We start from the raw sequence: 15,010 nt of genomic DNA on the forward strand, positions 1-15,010 counted from the left end.
CCAAATCTAAGTAAAATATCTGTCTCTATTTCTCACTGGATAATAGTGTTCATTAAATACTTAACTGAATAGTTGCATATAGACTATGCGTGCACTGCAAAACAACATTCACTTGGAAAGCTATCCTTTTGCTGGCTACCGTTTCTTAGGTTTGCTTTGTCAGAGATGTATAGTTGAAAAGGAAGAACATAAACAGGCATTTGTCTAAACTGTTACTCCAACTGTTCTTCAGCAGTCTTCCTATAGTGTTCCCAAAGGACTACTGTACTGTTACAAATGGTGCCAAGAGCTAAGTATATTTTAAAATGTTTTTGTTTGTTTGTGACACAAAACATGAAAGATTCTACATTTCTGCAAGGGAAGTAATTTATTGGCTTAGGATGAGAGTATGAAATGAAAATAGTTCACATGCACTTTGTAAAACATGAGCAATATAAAGGAAAGATGGAACACTTGAGACAGAACCACCTGTTTTGGTTATATTTCAAAGTCCTACCTGAATTATTTTGTTTACATATTCTAAGTATTTACAGGAAAAAACAGAAAAACCTACATATCAGGGCACCGTGAATAATAATAAAACCAACTATGGAAAACTTCACAGAGAAATGAAAACCATGTAAAGCACATGAGGATTTAACATTTGGGAGAACAAGTTGTCTGTACATTTTTACTACTTCTTGTTTCCACTAATTTACATATTCCTAGGAGCTGGAAGACTTTTAATTAACATGCATTTTTAAACATTTTGTAAAATGTAGGTGCATTTGAGAGGCAGCTTTGGTTGGTTAATTGATAAATTGTTTCTATGCCATGCTTTGATCTTCCAAATTAGTATGAACAAGCATTATTTTCTTCTACTGTAGGAACCTTAATGAGCATGACAAATTACAGTAGTCACAAACACGTAAGGAAGTTGAAAATGTTTCCCATTGCTTTGCGAAAGCATTAAAAAAAAAAAGCACAATATAAAAACATAGTATGTCAGAGTGTTAACTATGAACCTAGATAAGCCACTTTAGACTTCTGAAGTTCTGATATAAAGATAGCAATGATGTCAAAGAAGGTGAGCATTCGAGATGCCAAACATACTTTTCTGTCAACACCACATTTCGTTATGCTTCCCTAATTATACATTCCTGCACCACACCGAGGCAATTCTGTGATAGAAAACACAACTGTGAATATGAAGTCTTTGTAATAGCTGAGCCATATGTGAATTCACTTTGAGTACTTCCCAAAGCTATCTACTTGGGAAACTTAATACACAAGTAGATGTCAGCAACGTTGCCTTGAAGTAGCTATAAGATAAAGTTCAGGTTTCATCAAATCATAAATTTGTACATACAAAGCCTGTATTTACAGATTTCCATTGTCGTTCTTACTACTGTATAATGAACTGAACTTAACTACATGGCAGTAACATTGTTAATAATGTGTGCTTAATAGCAATTATCATCGTGAAGTAATGCCGGGCAACAAGCTCAAACAGAACAGGAAATAAATTCTTCAGAAGTGCATCACTCCAACTCCACAGACTATTACGTGTTTCAGCAATTATTAGAAGTTACAGTAAGAGAAGAATCCTTTTTCATTCGTACAGTTGAAAAGAAGAACGGATATTAAAAGGGGTATGTAACTTCACAAGGCTGACTTAGCACTAGATTTTCAAGACAGTACAACCTGGAAAGAGATTAAAGTTTGGGACTGCAAAATTCCAAGTCAAACTACAATGCTGTCCCCGAGCTCTCCCTCCAGAAAGGTTTTCAACTAAACACAGCAGTAGTGCCTTATTCTCTTACTGCAATAGAACTGGAAAAGCATTAGGAAAGAAACTGATGATCTATGACTACTCGTGTAAGAACCGAGTAAATTAACCCCAGCAGCAGGGAATACCCATATTGCCTAAGGAGATGGGAAAAGACTAAATAGAGAGGTACAGGTAAGGCTGGCAAACAATTACACCGCATTCTGCAAGTTTACTTCAATGTTCTGCAAATTCTTTCTGTAGTGATTGCCCTCATGCGTTACGGCTTACCAAAGGTTAAACAAGCACATACCAACAGCTCACATACAACAGCTTGGGGGTTTTGCCTAATTTTTTGAATGAAAGAGATTCTGAACTCTACTCAAGAGGCATAATAATATTAAATTCTGAAGACTAACGCTTTGAACATTGTGGTACTGTAGAGCAGCTACTTTTGCTAAAGCTGAACAAGTTTCAAGTTCAGTATAAACTCATGACCATCATAATGCACTGGGGAAGCAAAATAATTTTTTAAAGAGTTGTTTCCAGTAATTCCTCATGCTACACACATCTTAAGTTCTCTGTTTCACTGAACACAGTATTTTTCAGTCCACCAACTTAAGTTCATTTTAGCTTAAGCATTAGAACTAGGCAAGAGGCCTGATTCTCAGCTTTCCCATTTCTTGAACTAGGTATATAATGCAACTAAAATTAAATTACAACGTGCCAGAATTTGAAGGATAGATGTCTACATTTTCTCCCTATTAAACATACAAGACGTGGACCAATGAAAGTTTGAAACAATGTGTATTACACTGGAATTAAAGAAAAAAAGGAAGAAGTCAGGCACCCAGGTTAGTGCAGAAATACAAAGCAACACCAGATAAGCAACCGTTAAACAAATAATTTCTGAGTGTTTACAGAGCTGAGAGAAGTCTGAGCTCAAAACCCCAGTTCGGTACCCTACTTTTCCTGTCAATGTATGCTGTCTTGCTGAAAAGAAACTGCATTGGGGTAGTAACGAACTGTTGGTGAATATTAGGAACAGTGTTTCATCTTTTTCCACAATTCAAGATCTCAGACCTCATTCATTTGTTCTCCCTTTATAAAGCAGGCTGTTAAAGGAAAATAAACTTACTATTTTTGTTACTGATTTAGGGAGTTAGGTCTTGCTTCCCATAATAATCATGCACTTCTGAAGTCAGTGAAAACTTGAAGAAAAAGCTCACATGCAGTTTAAACGTTCTATAGTGATTGAATTCAATACACAAATTTCTTTAATTTTACTTACTCTACATCCTAATTTAAGCCTATCTGCACATTTTATTTCATTTTTTACTTTCTTGCTCAAAAAAGACCATATGAGCAATGCACATAGATCATTTAATACAAAAGATTACAACTCCTTAAAAAACTTCGAACAACAAAAATATTGAAGGATAGGTATCACCACAATGGAAAAAAAAAAAAAAAAGAAAAAGCACGTCTACAAGCTCAAAATTTGAAAGTAAAAGATCACATATTATTTAGAGCATCAGTATATATCAGCATACCTTTCTGGCACGCCTAGTTTTGATGTTAGTATTCACATATTTTCCCAGATTACTGACATTGCGTTTCTAGAAGCTTTATTTAGTAAAAAGTGTACTGTTAAATACGGTTGGATATTACAAACTGTAAACATGCTAGGCTATTTCCAGTATATGTTTTCAGAGTTGTTTACTTAGAGAACACATCAGTAATTACAGGTCACGTTGTTGAATGACAGCACACTAGAGCACATTCCATCTACTTAGGTGTGTTTTAATCTCTTTGTAAAAAGAAATGATCACTAGGTTAGAATCAGACTTCAGACTTGTACTTAGTTATTCTTACAGTACCATGCTGTATCCCTTTTGATAAAAATGCATTCTAGCAAGTATCAGTAATTTCCATTATGAAATTAAGGTTATTTTATAAATTCCATTAGTTAAAGGTGCATTACTTATTTTGAACATCGTTACTCTTTACAGCCAAATTTTAGGCTCAGTTTTTCTATATTTACCTCAAGCTGATCTCTGGTTTTCTTGGCTTCATCTTTCAGCAGTTTTTAAGTCATTTGTCCACGTAAAACATTTCCTTCTGTTTTTATGTTAAAAAGATCTCAGACACATACCGGAAGAAAGCTTGACATTTAAATTTCTGACAGGTTTTTGAGATCTCAGTTTGGGCCAAATTTGAGTACAATTAACAGACTTGGAAGATAATGAATACCTAAAACATATCAGAGCAATTTAAGAAACTGCTTAAAGAATGACATTTAAGTCATCCTAAAAATAACAATAATAGAAAAATAAAAAGCCATCTGAGTAGAATTCTATCAGCATCTCCAAAATAACAGAATTACTTTTATAATTCCTTTAGGTAACTAGCATGAAAAAAAAACATTTTAAAAACACAGTTTTACATAAAAAGAACCCCAAGTCTTAGAAAAACTAGCATCTCTGTACTACAACATACTTCTCTGCAAACTTAGAAAAGCAGTTGTCAAAGTCAAATTATTTAAAGCAGGCATTTCCTTGTGACATTCCATAAAAAAAAAAGTTAGAGATCCTTGTCATATGCCATCCTTCATTCTTTTCACACTACTGAAGAGACTATTTAAATAAAACATTTGCTGCCTATGGTCACATAACAATGAAGCCACAGTACCGTGTTTAACCTAAGTCTGATACTATGGCAATGAATATATTTTCTCCTAATACCACACAGGAGAAAAGAGTAATTACAGTAAATCCTCTGGGGCAGGGGGGGAACGAATTAAATAACCACCAAACAAAAAACCCTCTTGAAACATAAAAGGATGTAGGGGGCCGACACCGGGATAGAAAGCTCAATTTCTAGTCCAATGGTTAAGGATCTAAGACGTATCTGATAGTTTCGAGCCAGTTATGCAGTTGATTCACCCAGCGGCAGGAGTCTTCACACTCGCAGCATCAAAAGGACAGAACAGTGCTTGTACATAGGGATGATTCAACACACCCTTCTAATGCACAAGAGCATCCTTCAGAAAAGGACTATGGTAGTGCACTGTATCACTAGTTGTGTTTTTTATTGCAAACTCTGTTTCAGAAATTCCCCATCCTATCACTTAGCAACAAAAAGGCCAAGCTCTTTTTGAGAGCATGTTATTCACAAAAATGTTGATAAGACTGCTGAACAGACATTGTATCTTTTGTCAAAAATTTCAAGTCCAACAGTCTTAAGAACTAGAGTAAGCAAAGCTTTTTCTGCCTTACGACTTCTGAAATTAAGTAAAACATCACAATACAGCCTTAATACACATCTCAATAGTAAAGTCCTATCACTATACGAAGCAGCCAAGATGGAGCTGAATGGGAGGCCAGTTACAAGATACCTAGCTTCCAGGATTTATTGGGAAAACGTATTACAAAAAGCATGAAGATTACCAAAAGCATCAAGCAGGCATTGATTCATAGGGCGCTAGTCCTGGACAACAAAAACCATCACAAGACAACAGACAGCTTTCAAACTAGTTTTGTAAAGGGAAACCTCTGTATGTCTTCTTAGAACATCAAAAAAATACCTACTCTCAAATCAAACCTGCCTTATATGTTTTTTTGTTTTGTTTAAACTGGAGGGTTTAAATGTGATACACCAGAAGGGCAAGCACTCCAAAAATCTAATTGAGAAAGAGAATTAAAGTCTTGGCAACCATTGCTCCACAATTTGAATTCTTGTTGACAAAAAGCATCACTGGAAAACATGAAAAGTTCTCTTTTCCTCATACATAAAAATATATACTAGACTTTTTAGTTATACTACAACATCTTTTCGTAGATTACATTTTTCATTACATACCACAGTATCTGAATATTTTTATTTAAAAAATGCACACCATCAATAACCCTGCCAGCATGGTAGAAATACCTACAAAGACATGCTACATAAAAGAACACTACTTTAAACCTTTCTATTAGTTATTCATATCGACTTTCTTTGTATCATCTGCAGCTAACATGAGAGGAGTATTAAGACATCACAGTATCCCAGATGAAACGTACTCCTACTATTTCATTAGTAGTTGTGTCTCTGTAGTTGTTAAGAACTCCCAGCTGGATGCTTCTGGTGTGACATTTGAATACTACAATCAACATATAGTTCTCCTTCCAGAACAGAATGCCTTTTACTGTCTACAAGAGTTCATTCACCTGACTGAAAGTAGGGACCATTGCAGTGAGCTGTCATAATTTTGGAAGAACAATAAAAATATATACTGTCTGTATGACTCTCTGTAATTTAATATTTGAAAGGAGAACAATTTGAAATTGTACTACTTTGCACCTGAAAGTGATTCATAATGCCTGTGGTGTCAAAGTGTATTACAAGTCTCACGCTATGCTAAAGAGGTTACTGTTATTTCATTCTTTTGCAACTAAAACTTAGATGTGCTTTATGCTCAGAAAAACTAGCAGCTTCAGATGCATGAAATTCTACAGGTATTTTTACACCTGTTTTCTATGCAGTTGCATATGCTGCATCTCCTCTGGCAAGATGCTGAAAATTTAAAAATTTGGATTATCCAGTAAAAAAATATATTGAAGAGGAAAAAAAGTATAAAAAAACACTACAGAAGAAAGTTCAACAAGCATAAGTAAAGGGAGAGAACTACAGAATAATGTGTCCAAAAAACTCAAGGGAAGTGAAGAGTTTGAGAAAAGTACAGAAATTAACAAACTATCATTTCAGGTACTTCAAGACTGAAAAAAGGATGTTGCTTTTAAAACAAACACTAAACACACTGGGTAAATCAGTTATCTGGAGGGCAGTTAAAAGGATAACTGTGAGTCAAATATGATTCAAGGATGTCAGTAGAGAAGAGGGACACTTCCAGGGTCTTTTCCAATGCTATTGTCAGCATTTGACAACATCCCAGATAGACAGAGAAGAGATAAATAGAGAAACAGGAATTCCATACAAGTGTCTGAAATAGCAACTGTTAAGTAAGAACTGAAGAGAACTCTTAAGTGAAGGCAGAAAACTGACAGAAGAAAAAGACACACAAAGGCACATACCCTACTACAGGGCTGAGAAGTAAAACCCACTGAAAATAAAGTCATAAAAAGGATAGAATTCTGCAGGATACCAAAAACAGGATAAAAGGGAGTTATCTTAAATGCTGTACATTGAAAGTCACATTAAAGACAATTAAGCCCAACAGCCGAACAAGTATTTCATCATGCTCTGTAACAGAAGGTTGCCATGACAACAAATGCAAGAACTTTGTTCTGAAAATCCAAGACATTCTACATTTAACTATTAGACATAATGATCTTAAGATTTACTATTCTTGAAAACATTTATGTTCTATGTAGGTTTACAGAAAGTAGACAAGAAATAATTATTAGGTTATTACCTACTGTATCTCAAGAAGTAGCTATGCTTGCTGCTTTTTTTTTTATTTTATTATTACAAAATCAGATGTCAAACTCGTGTATGAAATCTGAAGTTCAATAACATCGAGAAAAAGAAGAAAACCAGAAATATTAACTGTTCTGTTGAGACTTCACCAATTCATAAGCAACAGTACTTTCCAAACATGTAGTGCAAATCCCACAGCCACAAAGAACATTCCTTGGCTGCCATCTAGCCTCCATTAATAAGCCTACAAAAAAAGCAACTGAACAAGGAGGCTGGGGGGGCAGGCATTTTGACCATCTTCCTGCAGAATTCCAGCAAAATTTAAGAACATTTTCTAATTATTTTTTTCTAAATAGGCAGATGCTTTTAAGCAGAATTTCCACTGCACTGCCAAGCACAGTAACAGAAAGCCATCAGCCGTATGTATGACTAGTAACATAGAAGTAACACAGGCTGAAGAAAAGCTGTCCTTTCTACTCATTGCTTCCAGTCCATTTTCAGAAAAAAAGTCTACTGATACCAGAAGTTCAGCATTGCTTTTTGTCCTGGTTTCAGCTGGTATAGAGTTTATTTTCTTCTTAAGCTGCTGCAGTGATGTCTTTCATATTCAGTGTGAGAATAATGCTGCTAACACACTGATGCTTTAATTGTTGCTAAGTAGTGCTTACTGTTAAGTCAAGGACCTTTCAGTTTCCCATGCTCTGCCAGTGAGGAGGTGCACAAGAAAGTGGGAGGGGACCCAGCCAGGACCGCTGACCCTAACTGGCCAAAACAGTATTCCACGCCATATCATATCAGGGGACAGCTGGCCAGGAGCCACTGATCACTGTTTAGGGGGACTGGCTGAGCATTGGTCAGCGATCACCTGTCTATCTTGGGGTTTATCTTTCTGTTTTCAAGACAGTTATTATAACAGTTATATTATTACATATTATTTTAATTATTAAACTGCTTTTATCTCAACCCACAAGTTTATCTTTTTCTCCCCCAATTCTCCTCCCCATCCCACAGAGCCAGGAGAAGGGGGGAGCAAGCGGCTGCATGGTACTCAGCTGCTGGCTAGGGTTAAACCAAGACAGTCCTTTCTGGTGCCCAACACGGGGCTTGAAGGGTTGAGATAACGACAGAACTGACCCAAACATATTAAAAGAAATTTGTTATAAGCATTCATTGTATTAGTTTAATAGTCACCGATGACAAACTTGATTTGCTCTCAGAGTTGCATTACCTAACATCTTACTTGTAGTATGTGTCCCGTTGTGCTGTTTGTCATCTCTGGGACCTGGGCTAAGGTTATCATTTTGTTGTACTTTGTAACACTGGTTTATGATACAATAGAATTGTTAAACTAATCTGGTATTTGTAGTCACCACTGCTGTCACCCGTGTACTTTGGGAGCCATCTATTGGAAACTACTACTAACTACACCTTTTAACTTTCTTCCTCGAGAAAGACAGACAACCCGTGGAGGAGACATCTTCCTACATCTTCCTCTTCCCCTCCAGGGTAATTACAGAACTGTTTAAGAACTCTGAAAATTTTTAATATCCTTGGAATGTCGAAACCAGCACGGTCCCACTACTAGGAACCATGAAAGTGGTTCAGGTCTTGTTTATAGTGTTAAGCAACTATTTGCCTCTATTCCAACCCTGGTGACAGGCACTGCAGCTTCTCCAACCCCTTGGATTGGAGATTCAGCTGCTGGGTGATGCAGCTGAACCAGAGAACCAACCCATGCCAGTATCATTTGCCCCATACACAACAAGAAATAAACACAAAACCCAACTCATTTAGTAAAAGAGGATGAAGTAGGGACATCACGAGAACAGGACGAAGAAGCAGAACAAGTGGTAACCACTCAATCCCTACCCCCGAGTGAGCTGAGGGATATGCAAAAAGATTTCAGCTGTTGTCCAGGTGAGCACATTATCACTTGGATGCTCCAATGCTGGGACAAGAGGGCTAGTAACCTGGAATTAGACTGTGGGGAAGCCAAACAGCTGGGATCACTTTCTAGGGAAGGTGGCATTGACAAGGTCATTGGAAAAGGGACACAAGTCCTAAGCCTCTAGAGGCAACTCAAGTGTGAAGGAAAGGTATCCCTTCGAGGAAGATGATGTATGTCACTCAGGCAAGTGGACAGCAATAGAGAGGTATCCAGTACTTAAGGGAATTAGCTGTGCTAGAGATAACTTATGACCAAAAAAACGTGCAGTCACCCACAGATCCAGACAAGTCCAATGCACACAACCCACAGGGTGGCAATTTCTGCAGAGCGCACCATCATTATATACCAACTCATCGGCAGCAATGACCTGGAGAGACGAAGAGGCACCGGTGGTGGATCAAGTAGCTTGCTGACTCAAGCAGTATGACAAAAATCTCTCTTCCTCCCTACAGACTTGTATCTCAGCTGTGAAAAAACTGTCCAGGAAGTGGGAAACTGTTCCAGGAGTTTCAGCAACAAAAAGAAAACAGGTCCCACTCACCACCTGTGTGGACCAGTATCTCTGCTATTAACAGTAAATGCTCTTTTGCTCAAGAGAGAGGATCTAGAGGGTGCACACCATTGGGTACCCTATAGTTTTAACTGCTGGACCCATGGACAGGACATGAGGAAGTGGGATGGAAAAATCTACCTCGACCCTAGAGGCAAGGGTATGTGAATTGCAAGGAAAAACAGTCACAGATGGGGGTTCTTCCAGGAAAGTGGCTGCTCCAGTTTCCCATGGGCAGCTGCCCAGAGGGCAAGGGCTGATCTTACACCTGATCCTATGGCAAGGAATTCTAATCTGTTATGAGAAGTGGAGAATCCTATGATCAGGACTGGAGGGCCCCTGCATCCAGCCAGGTAGAAGAGAGGGACAACCAGGTTTACTGGACTGTCTCGATATGATGGTCTGGCACATCAGACCCATAGAAATACAAGTCTCTAGCAGATACTGGTACAGTGTACCATAATGCCATCAAGCTATAGAGAGGTAGAACTCATCTGTATTTCTGGAGTGACAGGAGGAACTCAACAGCTAACTGTACTGAAAGCTGAAATAAGCCTAACTGGGAATATCCAGTAAAAGCACCCCACTGACTAGCCCCGAGTCTCCACGTGTCCTTAAAAGACTTTTATAGTCTACCTACAAATACTGGAACATTTTGCACTATAAAGCAATATGTAATTGCTACAGATACTCTCAACTATCAAAAATAATTGTGAATGATTCTCGTTTCACTGACTTGCACTTGTATTATTAGTCTGAGGTTCAGTTTAAAGGAAAATGAGGAGGCTTCAAATAACTCCTAGCTGAGAAAGGAACCAAACCATAGCCTCAAAATTCAGAGGAACACCATGGGCAGGACTGCCACCAGGACATCAATTAAGTTTCCTCTGTGAGGTAAGTTTTAATCATACCCTAGCTAGATTTTTGGGGTAACCCAAATATGACTTGTTACACATCATTAATATGTCCTACTCTTATACAGTCATCTTAATATACTTGTTTCTAATTAATAACAAAACAAGCCTCAAATACCTCCCAATTATTTTCAAGTAATGCTATTTTGACCAATCTCTTAATTAACTGCCAACAACACAGGAAGCATCTTGTCACTTACTTGCACACATTGTTGCAAAAGTATATTCTCACTACATTATATTGATACATTTCAACAGCCTGAACCAAGAACATAAAAACACCAAAATGCTCTTTCCTCAGAATCACCTCACATGTGGAAAAGCAGCACTCTGATAAATTTCCAGTCTCAAAGAGGATGACAATTATAGTTATAAGGTGATAACAGATCGCAATTGGTATCAATATAGCCTGAATACAAAGTTAGGCATTCTTGAAAAGAAAAGTTAAAGTGCATCTCAAATTCAGAACTGTGGGGACAGTAAGATTGAAGTTTGAGTGTACACATTTTATCCAGAGGGACCAAAGCTGTGAGTACTATAAAAAAATTGGCCTCAACATGTATAAGACACTGCCCCTCCCCTAAAATTCTGATGCTTCGCCACAAAATAATTCAGAGAAAAGATTCAACATTACCATTTCTATAACATACTAGGACAGTATTTTAGGTAAAAATTAGGTAAAAGGAAACTGTGTGCCAATCTAGGTAGTTTTAATCATGTTATACGTAAAACGTTCAGAAACCCCGTTAGATGGGTTAGATATATGTCTCAATTTGTTTTACATCAGTTTTAAAAACGCTTTTCTTGTTTATACTTACAACTTTAAAAAAATACTTCAAGACTACTGTTCTCTCTGGGCACATGTTTACCTGCTCACTATGATTTGAAGATTTCCTACAAGTATGGAAAACAACATGGGAGACTTAAAAATTCAGCAGTAGTTAGATGAGGTACACTAGAGTAATTCTGAAGTGCTACTGTTACTGAGAAGTGATGCAACTTGGTAGAATAAAAAAAAAAAAAATCAAAAAGGAATAGCTATAAACTCAAATTAAAATTTAACATTGGTTATGCAGTTGCCAACTCATACAGGAAACGTCACTTACAAGCTTATGAAATAAAAGTAGTTCTAATTTCTACCAGTATTTATTCTCATATTTCATACAACACTACGAACTGCTGCTCTCTCTCCCTCTCTCCACCACAGAAATTCCAAGCTGTCATTAACAGCTACCTACCACAACTGAAATCCAGGAGTACAAGTGAAGTTCGCTTGATTTTACCAGCCAAAACTGTATAAGACTCACTGTGTCAGCTCTGAATCAAGCAGCTCTCAAAGGCATATATGCTTTCCTATCCCAAAGGAAAAAAGGTAATTTGCCATAAAAGCTTGTTCAAAATGTCATGCCTCTCAAACCAACATCACAAGAGGTTTGTGCACTGCATATAGTCATATAACCTCAATAATATTTGACAGCAGGGACGCTTACATCACACAAGACACAGAAATGCCATCTCATTAAGTAATTCAGTTTCTCACTGCCTCCCATTGCTGTAATAGTTAAGCTCTAAAGTTGAAGACTAGAGCAATAGTGGGAGGATAGACAGTGGCTATTTTCACTCTGAAGGCAGTACCTCTGAAATCACAGTCGCTGCTTTAATTAGAGATTTCCTTTCTCTGACATGAGCAGAAAACCATCTGCCAGCAAACTCTGTCAAAAGAATGGCTGAGGAACCCTGCTAACAAAACATACTGAGAAACAAGTTCGTACTCTTAGCTCTGTATTGACAAGTAATAATACAGACTGAGTTTTACATACCAGTTGCACAATTTTCTATTAAAAGCGTAACTGTGGCCATGTTAATGAAGGATTCTCTCAGATGAATTTGAGATGTCCACAAGTATTATCTGTTCATAATGGAGACTAAATGCAAAGCAGGTGACACAGCAGAAATTGAACCTCACACTGTCGAGCAGCTTTCTGCCACAAAACAGTAAAACTGCTAGGTATTACAGTAGGTAGCTGAAACAGGACAGCTAAATGTTAAGAGAGAATACAAACAGACAAATTTAGTCTCTGCTGCTAATTTACAGAGCCATCACAACTGCTCCACTAAGCATCAGTCTTCTCTACAGAACTGAGCAGAAATAGCATCAGTGATTTGGTGGTCAGCAGCACAGACCAGCTGTTGAAAGGAATATAAGGAATAACAGTGAAATGACACTCTAGGAATTTAAGTCCTTTCAAGTTTGTAAGTGTTCAACCAATCTATTTGTTGCCTTCAAAAGTAGGAATAGTGGAATAAGTTACTTTGCTACACAATCAGAAAATTAAATCATTTTCACCCTGACAAGGTCTCAAAAAAACATCCATGTCCTACTTAGTTGTAAGTTCCCACGGCACCATCTTATGAGAGGGTATTTAGATGTCTATAGCTTTTAAACTTCCTACACGGGACCGCATATTTTCTCTGTAATTCTTGGCTGTTAGCGAAGAACATAAAGATTATCCTAAAAGAGGCCAAATTTACTTTAATCCCCTGCCACGTCCTTAAAACAAAGCTCTACTGAGCACAGCAAAGCTACCTGCTTTTCTTCTCCCAAAAAAAGGAGGAAAGAATTGAGTAACCAGCAAGCTGCTTCCATTGTCTTTGTATTCTGATTGCCATTCCAGAAGCCTAGTTAAAATCCTCTCTGCTGAAATTGCTCTTCACTAGGATTACCCAGTAAGAGCGGCACTGCCATCTATAGAAAGGTTTAGGAAAAGCATTTAATAATTCTTGATACTAAGGATGATACAGCTTAAAAGACTAATGATACAGGATAGAAGTAAAATAAAAAAAGATGAATTTTGCACTAAACACTACCAATTACTCAGTTACTCGCCATCTAACTACCTGAACTGTTATTCAGCTACATTACTTCCACTCACCCCAGCCTGATGCCACGGAAACTCCAGAATCAACTATCTGCTCTGAAGATTTCCCTGGAAAAATATATTCCAAGGGGCAGTCAGGCTAGCATTAGCTCAAGCACTCAAAATTCTTATATCTGATTCTTATCAACTCAATTTTTACACACAGATATTAACTTTTACCCTCACCACACCAGAGGATAGAAGCCGCATAATTTGATCACGTATCTCCCAGCAATCAAAACATGTGATGTGTTGACTAATCACAACAATTATTCTCAACGCCTTCAGTTCTCTATTTTTTTAACCTGTCTTTATACTCACAGCCTGAAAAGAAAAAGAAAAACACGGAACAAAAGCTTACATTAACCTACCCAAGAATGTAATTCTTCAGAAATAATAAAAACTGTATCAGAAATTCTTCCACATCTTCAGATTAAAAATGATCAGTGTTTAATCTTTAGGCTAAAGAAATCAAATACATCATGCTTTCTGCTAAAAACAACAAGCATGGGGTTGGGGGTGGGGTGGGGAAGACACCACTAAAAGGCAATTCAACAAACATCTCAGAGCTACAATTTCCCCTCAAAACCCAAGCTGAGTGAAAATACATTTATGCCTTGTAAAAAATAGATGATTTATTATTGATGTTTCTCTCATTTAATATAAAAATTCACAGTACAGTAAGCACTGTAATTCTGGAACAGCACTAACAGGATAAAAATCAAAATGGGTGGAAAAAACATACAACTTCATAGATTCAACACTAAGTCTTACTTATACCTCCTCCTTTCTCCACTTCAAAACCTAGTAAGGTTTTTAAGCCCTCTCTAAAAGCTACTTACTTTTAATAAAGGAATAAATAAACCAAAACAGTAAAGAAAAATACAAAAAGCTTCTAACGTATGTCTGCTCCACAAGGCTTACAAGAGCTTCTCTCAGTCAGAACGCTGCTTGACTATCAATTCATACACATGCATAAATTAATGCATGGAGGTTGCATGTATTAAAAAACTAGATACATAGTCCAAAAGCATGGGAAAGCAGTGCCTTTGATTTGTTTGATAAATTACATTGTATGTATAAGAGATATTTATATTTAAAATTTATATCCAGGACACAGTTTAACAAACTGCCATTCTTCCCCAGATACATGAACACACATGCCAGCAAAAAGGGTACTCATTTTTGCCGTGGCCTACGCTAAGCTTGTTTTGTCCCCTGTAAACATCAATACAGCTACAAAGCTCACACTGGCAAAGTCTCAAACTGCTTTTCCAAGCTGGCCACAATTACCACAAGAAGTTAATAATCATTTCTAAACTCTTTTAAAGCAGTACATCCCAACATCATAATTCAAGACAGAAAACAAACACCATCACAAGCAGCTGAAAACACATCAGAAATTTGTATGTAGTTACACATAAAAATAATTACGTAGCTATGCCCAATTTTCAGGGGAAATCCCTGCTGTTCTGCTCTTGGGCTACAGCATACAACCCTACTGAAAATACA

At 37.2% G+C, this 15,010-nt stretch overlaps 1 protein-coding gene across 5 annotated transcripts in view; it reads right to left on the reverse strand.

Moving 5' to 3' along the window:
* Positions 1 to 15,010, reverse strand: part of CCSER2 (coiled-coil serine rich protein 2) — a 73,392-nt gene that overhangs the window by 40,438 nt on the left and 17,944 nt on the right. The gene's annotated exons all lie outside the window — the stretch shown is intronic.

This window comes from Falco peregrinus, chromosome 1 (genome assembly GCF_023634155.1).
Source record: "Falco peregrinus isolate bFalPer1 chromosome 1, bFalPer1.pri, whole genome shotgun sequence".
Lineage (NCBI taxonomy): Eukaryota > Metazoa > Chordata > Aves > Falconiformes > Falconidae > Falco > Falco peregrinus.